Source organism: Hippopotamus amphibius, chromosome 12 (genome assembly GCF_030028045.1).
Source record: "Hippopotamus amphibius kiboko isolate mHipAmp2 chromosome 12, mHipAmp2.hap2, whole genome shotgun sequence".
In the NCBI taxonomy this organism is placed as follows: domain Eukaryota; kingdom Metazoa; phylum Chordata; class Mammalia; order Artiodactyla; family Hippopotamidae; genus Hippopotamus; species Hippopotamus amphibius.
In genome coordinates this window covers 69,851,949-69,859,182 of record NC_080197.1, presented here as the reverse complement: position 1 = coordinate 69,859,182, position 7,234 = coordinate 69,851,949, and positions in this window count along the sequence as shown.

Below are 7,234 nucleotides of genomic sequence, written 5' to 3'. Positions count from 1 at the left end.
AGATCCTATGTCTCCTTTCTTCAGCCCCAGGCACTACAATTTCCCTTAACTTACAGCACTATTATTCTTTGTTGGGGAAGAGAGTAACCTGCCACAAGTAAGCCACCTAGACATAAATAATGTTTTATATATTCTCCCTATACATTCTGTTCTGGCTTGAGTCATTCCCCAAAGCTCTTGTCTAGCCAGCTTAGAGGTTAATGAGAAAACAGAGTGCATCCCGGGAACGGTCAGAGACCACTTTTAGATGAGTGGAAAATAACTCAAGATTAAGGCTGACTCTGCAAGACCCAGATGAATTCTGGAATCATTCCTTCCTTCTGAGGCTCCCCCAGATTGGTCTTGCTCAGAGGGAGCTGGCAATGGTTTGGGTTCCATCCTGATGTGGATCCTTGCCTTGTGATGGGGGAAAAAACAGGTCCATCCTCTGAGAGCATGTGATGGTGAGGAGGACATGGTTGTGCCTCGTGTAGAGAGCTGCTCAGTCCAGGCATCTTGTGACGCTCCTCGGCATCTAGCACGAATTAGCCCAGAGCAGTTACTCGATAAATGTTTTTGTTGAATTTAATCAAATGGTAAGCAATATTTTGTCTTGTCCCTTCCCTCCCACCCACAGCAAACAGATTCTGCAAATGAAATTCCTTCCTATCTTTCTCCCTGCCCTGCCCTTCTCTCTTTCTTTTTTCTTTTCTTTCTTACCTACTTCTAAACATTGATGCATATAGAATGTTACCATTTTTAGAGTGACTACCCATCTCCTCAAGCCCTAGACAGAGATGGGCAGAATACAAACAAATAATGCACCTCCCCCAAATAACCTCATTTGATCTGTCCATTTCACCACTTTTATCCACAGTGCATATGAAATGTAAATTATCATTAATTCATTCCACCCCAAATCCAAGTGTTTGTTCTATTTTATTTTTCCATTTCCTGCATTAAGAAGCTATTATTCATAGTCTTCCTCTCCCACCCCCAAGGGGAGAAAAAAAGATCCTCTTGTTTTCTGTGGGTGGCCTGTGAGGGTTCCTGAGCAGATGTTCAGAGATTAGATTTCATCTGTAAATTTGTGTCTGAATCACTTTGGTAAGCTCCTAGTATTCAGTACTATTAGTTTGTATTCAGTAAGCTGCTACCCGAGTATCTCTCCCCAGCACCTCTGTTACTTTTTTCCTTTCTGTTCGTTTCTGTTATTTAAATGAACTCTCTATTTTCTGAGTGTGTAGTGTCTTACAATAATGATATGTAAGGAATATATCATTCCTAATTAACAATCTATTATATATACATATTTATAGGATATATAAATATATATCCTAATATATAAGAAAGATTTCAACATAATTTAGTTTATACATATATTCACAGTTCTTTTCTCAGCCAACTCGGACTTTAAGGACATTGGAAAAGTGAGATTTAGCAGTTACCCTCAAGCAAAGGATACACCATCTCTTGGCCAAGCTCTGTTTCTCTTTGTGCAACCTAGCCCCAGATGTTCAATACAGAATGCAGTAGTGTAGCCCAACAATTTCTGTGTCTCTCTCTGTGAAAGGAGGTAACACAGAAGTGATGCAAAATAAGTTATCGGGCTCATTGAAGGAGAAATAGCCCCTTATGGCAAGAGATGGAGAGGTTAAAGCACTGGATTGAAAACAGAACTCTTGATGTGATACTCATGTTCAGGGAAAAAGTATTTCAGATTTTAAATTTAACAACTTGGTTGAAAGTGACCAGGTATTTATATGTTCTAAAATGTATGATTCTGAAGGACAGAAGTGAGGAAACCTGCTGAAGAAAAAGAATGAAAATCAACAAAGTGGATTCCAGTAGCTTAAAGAGTCTCCTGGGAAGGGTTTTTTAAAGACAAAGAAGTTTAAGAGAACAGCTTGTTTCATAAGAAAACAATACGGTTTCAATAACACATGAAAAAACGATCTTGATCCATGAGAAAGAAGGGAAGGGTAGAAGAAATTAACTTGGCAGGGCCAAGGGTTGCTTTAAAATGATCTCAGAAGTGGAAGTTCGCCAGGCTACCAGAAAAAAGGATGGAAAAAATGGAAATAATTTGCTGAGAAAACCAGAAAAGCCAAAGCAGGAAATGAAATGCAACTAGCAAAGAACATAAGGAAAAAAAAGGAAAAAAAATGTATTATTTAAATACTGAAGACATAAATGAGAGATATAGAAAAACACTACCCTTCGTAAGTGAAAAAAGAAAGCTAAAAATATGAGATACTTGAAGCCAAAGTTAATAAAAATGTTAATTATGAAAACATTTTTCTCACATCTAATCCCTCCATTTGTACATAATCTTTTTGTGTGCATTTTCTTCTAGACCTGAGCTATATAATACTTGAAATAAGGTTAGTTCAAATTGAGATGCACTTTGTGTCAAATACACATTGGATTTTTTTAAAAGATTATTATTATTTTATACATATATACGTACAGGCTGCGTCGGGTCTTCGTTGCTGCCCTTGGGCTTTCTTTACTTGTGGAGAACAGGGGATACTCTTCCTCGCAGTGTGCAGGCTCCTCACTGCAGTGGCTTCTCTTGTTGCAGAGCTCTAGGTGCGTGGGCTTCAGTAGTTGTAGCACATGTGTTCAGCAGTTGTGGCACATGGGCTTAGTATCAGGAATCGAACCTGTGTCCCCCGCATTGACAGGCGGATTCTTAACCACTGTGCCACTAAGGAAGTCCTTTAGCTCCTTTCCTTACATGTGAATTTTAGGATCAAATAAATATATGAATGGAGTTGCATTTCTTTTATAGATTTATTCAGGGGTAATTAATGTCTTTTCAATATTGAATCTTCCATACACAGATATGTTTTATTTCTCCATTCATTCAGGTCTTTTCTTATTGAACTTCAATACTGTAATTTTCTAAATAAAGATTTTATGCAGTATTTATTCGTTTTCTAGATTTTGTTGATTTTATGAATGAGATTTTTTTCCGTTAAGTTTTCTAATTGTTTATTACTTACAGACATCTTTTGATTTTTTAGCAGCTTTGAGATGTAATTCGTGTATCATACAATCCATCCATTTAAAGTATACAATTTAATGTTTTTTAGATTATTCAAAGATATGTGCAACCATCACAACAGTCAGTTTTGGAAGGTTTTCATGACCTTAGGAAGAAACCCGGCATCTTTCAGCTAGCTTCCTACTTTTCCATCCCCACCCTGTCCCCCACAGGGGCGCTGGCCATATCTTCAGAATGAAACAAACATCCACCTAAGAGAGTGAAAGAAATTAACAAGGGAAAGAGAATAAACAGAACAGCAGAGGCCCTGAGAACAGCTGTCCATATTAGAAGGCAGTGAAAGGAAGAGGGGTTGACTAGGGGGACATGGGATCTGGCAGAGAGACAAAGATGAGGGTGGTTCACAGGAGCCATGAGGGGTGGCAATGGAAGGAAAATAACGATAGACTTGCAGATAGTGCAAAAAGCATCGAGAAACATTCCTCAAGTCATTAGAAGCCTGAACAAGCTCATAGGCAGAGGGGAAAAGTCTGCAGAGAGGAGAAATTCAAGGTGGGGTCTACCATGTTCACTGAGGAAGGAGGGTTCAGGAAGTGATGAAACAGGTGTTGTGGTTAACTTGAGTAAAAAAGGATGCTCTCTTTGTTTTTCTTTTTTAAAATTTTTAGTTTAATTTTTATTTTATATTGGAGCAGAGTTGATTTAAAATGTTGTGTTAGTTTCAGGTATACAGCAAAGTGATTCAGTTATACATATATCTACTCCTTTTCAGATTCTTTTCCCATATAGGTTATTATAGAGTACTGAGTCAAGTTTCCTGTGCTATACAGTAGGTCCTTGTTGATTGTTTTATATACAGTAGCGTATATGCTAATCCCAAACTCCTAATTCATCCCTCCCTCCAACCTTTCCCCTTTGGTAAAAAGAGGCTGCTCTTAACCCCCATCATTGTCATGGATAAATCTATATCACTGCTTCGAAGTTAACAAAAAAAAAAAGAGGATGCTTTTCTTCTGGAAGGAACAAAGTCTTTGGAGATGGAGAAGGATGGTGAGACACTCATCTTAGTCAGATAGGAGATTATGATTTCTTGCCAAGACTGCTGAAGATAGTGGAGTGGGAGGGAGAAACTCAGTGCCTGAAGGACGTGGAGTAAGAGGGAAGAGGTGTCCATATCCCCGATATTCTCCACCTGCACAAGCTCGGGCTGGGAAAAAAATGAGTTGTTACCCTAGAGCAAGCTGCCTGTCTGCCAGGCCAGCAGTGACACAGCCTCTTTAAAATACTCCAGAAGCCATGAGAACCAACACACACACACACACACACACACACACACACACACACACACACACACACACAGCAGCCCCAGTGCATTCTGGGCCCCAGCCTCGCCGGGCCCCAGCCTCGCCACGCCCCTGCCACGCCCCACCCTGAAGACTGTGGGAAGTAGTTCTTTCCTGCGTACACAGGTCAGGGAGACCACATTCCCAATCCCCAGGCCTGCCTCTGGCCCAGCCCAGCTGCTGACACCCTTCCTTTGGGCTGTGAGCTCTACTCACACGATCAGGCCTGGGGCAGCTTGGAGGCAGTGATGAAAATCCCTTACGCTTCCTCTCATAACAGCTTCAAAAGGGCTGTCCCAAAACATGACGTCATGTCATTTTCTTGGCACCATGGCATTACTGTCCCCCATTTAAAGATGCCAATCATTAACTACCTTGGGTGAGACCATGCAGCTGATACTGATAACTAGGGCTTTTGATTTGAAAACCCCGGCTCTTTCAACCACCCCCATTGTCTACACCCGACTGATCTACTTGAGTGCTGAGGAAGTGGGTTCTGGGAATTGGGAGGCAAGAATGGAAAAAGAAAAAGGTGATGACAAAACCAATGGCACAAAACCTGCCACCCAGCCTGAGCTGGCTGAGAACGCACCTCCCTCTGTGGTCGGAGAGCCATTCCCATTTCTGCTGGAGGGAAATGATGGTGCATATGTATTTAAAATCTCCTGGAAATAAAAGACTCAGTGGTTTCTTAGAAGCAGTAGGGCAGGTAATGTAGGTGTGTGTTTGGTGATGATGGTGGCGGTTGGGACACGGACAGGTGAAGAGCACTATGTTACTTTGAAACACAAGCGGCAAGTGGCCTATTTCCTCCTTCTTCACCTTGGATGTGGGCTGGTCTACTCCCAGGTGAAGGGCACCAGCCAGATGTGTGACCTGGGTGAGTCCCTCCATATCTCTGGGGTTGGGTTTCCTTTCTTGGAAAACGAGATTGGACCAGATGATTCCTAAGGTCTGACTAAACCTAAATCGTCTCTGAGCCCATCATTCTTAAAAAAATGGAAATCGTAGAGCAGGAGGAGAAAAGTTTCTTCAGGCAGACTTCCTGTTCAAGGCCTTTTCTGATTTCCCATGGGGGCAGTGAAATCATGAATGAGTCTGTGAAACAACATCATATTCTTGGAGGTGGTTTGTGCCCTTGTGCTATTTACAAAACGAACAAACTGACCAATTAACCAACCAACTACCCAACTAAATCAACTGACCGACTGACACATACCTGGACAGGTAGGAATGGAGCCATTGCAAACATCTTCTTCTGTGAAAAACAGTGAATGATGCTGAAACGGAGAGTGATGCTGAGATCCCCCCAGCCATCCCGGGCCTGCAGCATCCAGCAGACCCCAAGTGTGAGCAACAGTAACGTATGTGGCCACCTGGACCAGTCTTACAGCCAGGCCAGTGTGCCTTGGAATGAAGTATTTCCAAGGATGGATTTTCTCTAAAGCTCTGATGGCTGGATGGCAGCCCCTGGGGTGTTTCCTGACATGAACTTGTAAGTGTCTGGTGCTCCCAGGCTAGCAGGGCACCGGCGATTTTGGTTTCATGTGGCTCTGCCAAGAGTGGAGAGGCCCTGTGTGCACTTTCAGTCACGTGAGCCGGTGACTCAGGCCCTTTCTAGTTCATGCTTGTTGGAGTATGCGAACCAGGGAGGAAAGGTGAAAAGCTTCTGCACTGGCTCTCTGGGAGGGTCTGGGCTTAAGTAATAGTTTTTTGCTACACGGCTCACCCTGAATGCTTTTTATGTGAGCATAATAAACTTACAGCTGCAGAATTGCCATTTTCAGATGAGGTTTCCAGAGCTCATGTATTCTAGCTCCTGTCTCCAACAGGAGTAAGCCAAAATCATCCAAGGGCAAAAAATAAAATCTGCATTTCACCACTTCCTTTAATGAAATGGCTTGGTATTTAACCACCTCGTCACCAGAAATATTTCTGTGCTCTTAACCTGAATTCACCCTGCCACGTTTCAGTGTGATTTCTCTTACTCTGGGAGACAGACTGGAAAATTCGTTTCACGGCAGTAGGAATGTCTAAGTAACCTTAAGGGAAGGTGCTCATTCCAGCTTTATTTTCTCTTCCCTGCCAGCCTATAGCCCCCTTTCCAACTAGATTTCAAAGTTTGAACCCCCTTTCTGAATCTTTTGCTGCTGAACGCCTCTCGTCCAGAGAGACCAGAACACACAAGCTCAGGGTTTATTTTCTCATGCGTTTGTTCTTGTTGACATGTTCTTTTGCAAATATGCTGAGTCTATTTCAGGTCACAGCACTCTGTCTTTGGAAGTAGGATGGATTCTCTTTAATGCAACTCTGGTGCTGTGAAAAATGCCTGGGTTTGGAGTCAGAAGTTCTGGACTTGTCACTCACCGGCTGTTATTTGAGACACATTCCTAAGCCTCGGGAAGGTTCAGTTTACTCACCTGGAAGACAGGGAGAATGGGTCTTTAACTGTTGGGGTCATTGTGAAGCTAAATCAAGGAAAAAGTATGAAAATGCTAACAGGTGACCTGCAGAAACTCGTTCACATCCTTTAAAGGCAGCACTTATAACTTCTATTTCTATAGTTTTCCTTGTTAGGCCTCAGGATGCTGCTTGCCCACTGGAGAAGCTTCGTGAGCTCTGCTGACTGGCCATCTCATTTGGTAGCTAAGGACACACAATCGGGAAAGGATTTAGGGCCATTTTGTGGTCTGAAGTCTGGTGAAGTCCTAGATGAGAATCCCCTTGCCAGGTGCGTTGCAGGGGATGGAAAGATGGAGCAGTATGGAGTGTCTGCCAGGGAACCAGGTGAGGCAAAATCCACGGAATAGGAATCTAGGGGAAACAGAACTGATGATTTGGTCTGAAAGAGAAGTCTGATGCAAGCATACAGGCAAGAAATGTCCTCATAAAAAACTCTGTC